General features: G+C 37.1%; 1 protein-coding gene across 1 annotated transcript in view; it reads right to left on the bottom strand.

Moving 5' to 3' along the window:
* The window catches only part of LOC107087324 (dedicator of cytokinesis protein 9-like), a 63,289-nt gene that overhangs the window by 42,344 nt on the left and 19,417 nt on the right, over positions 1–1,528 (bottom strand). The window lies entirely within an intron of this gene.

Below are 1,528 nucleotides of genomic sequence, written 5' to 3'. Positions count from 1 at the left end.
GATTTTAAAAACTACTTGAAAAATAAAAAAATACACAAAAAACCTACTCAATACAGTAACTTGAGTAACTGTATTTCGTTACTTTCCACCTCTGCTTCCTATTACTAAAGAAGGTAGCTTGCCTGAAATAGAGGCAGAAATATCCTTTAGATGTTTAGCTGATTTGTTTATTACGAAGGAGCTCCTCAACTATTTTAGCTGATTCTTTTATAACAACCATTCAAGTTGTGTGTCTTTAATGTTACACCCAGCGTAAAGTGGTGTCTTTGCCATCTTTTTGTGTGTTTCCCTCTTATTCCATCTCGTCTGTTCCCGTGTCATCTAGTTTGTTCTTAAAGCCCAACTTCGCTTGGATTGGAACGTCCACCACAAAGGTAAGACGTGAATAACACCTGGAAATCGTGCAAAATGTCAGTTTTAATCATTTACTTAACGATAATTACTTGGTTTTACCCTTGATTTGAAAGATATATTAATCAAATATAACTTCTGGTTCTACTTATTAATATATTCATAATCTGCTGGTAAAATTGTACAATGTAATGTGTGGTTCATGCTTTGCCCCAAGGCGGTTTCATTGATTATTCTTTCCACTTATTTCAATTTTTAAAACAAGAGGGATTGGAGGAGGAATGGACATTGCAGTCTGTAACTGCAGTGGTTGTTTTAGCGCCTTACATAGCTGCTTGGTTTGACACCAAAAACAGTAATTAGGTGAACAAAGTTACTCCTTCTCCTGTCATCTATTCACTGCATTATGATGTGCAGTTCTCATGTGCTCAAACAGACATGAAAAGATACCAATAGATTGTGTAAAAGTATGAAATAAACTCAGAGTTGAATTAAAGCAGTGTCCAAGCATGAGACTGTTTAGGAAAAGACTCAAACTGGTTTTCTTAGAAAGATTTGAAATGGAAGAAAGGTGGTGAACATCAATGGGTAAACTTAGTCACTGTTGATGGCTGTATACATCATTTTGAAATTGCTGTGATCATGTGGACTATGGGTAATGATGCTATGGCTGAAGATGTGTGTAGACACATGGGAATGTATATATGTCAATTATTGTGCATGACGCGTTCAATGAACAGCGTTCTCTGAATACGTTCACATTTTTAGTGAACGGGGAATTGAACGGACAGATTTTGAAGAAATTACCGTGAACGAGATCAACGTTCACTCTGAGAATAATGAGCAAGACACACAGCTCACGTTGGCGTTCAATCAATGACAACGCTTTTCATTGGATAATATCGGGTTTTACTGCACTTATTACGGCAAACAGCCCTACAGAGCAGCATGTCTACTGCTAGTACTGGTCTGGTCCATTTAGACTCATCTGCGGGTATTTCTAAAAGTTTTATGAACTAACAAAGGAAGACTGACAGAAAAAAAACGTACGTTTTAGTGCAAACTGTGCCCACTGAGACTTAACAAACAAGTCCGTACTTCAGCCATGTCCACTTGAAATTTAAAGCGACAGATCGAGTTCAAGCATCTGAGTTATTTTGGGAAATATCTGATAGTG

This window comes from Cyprinodon variegatus, unplaced genomic scaffold, assembly GCF_000732505.1.
Source record: "Cyprinodon variegatus isolate N-32 unplaced genomic scaffold, C_variegatus-1.0 Scaffold9, whole genome shotgun sequence".
Taxonomy (NCBI): domain Eukaryota; kingdom Metazoa; phylum Chordata; class Actinopteri; order Cyprinodontiformes; family Cyprinodontidae; genus Cyprinodon; species Cyprinodon variegatus.
This window is presented reverse-complemented; position numbering and strand designations above follow the sequence as displayed.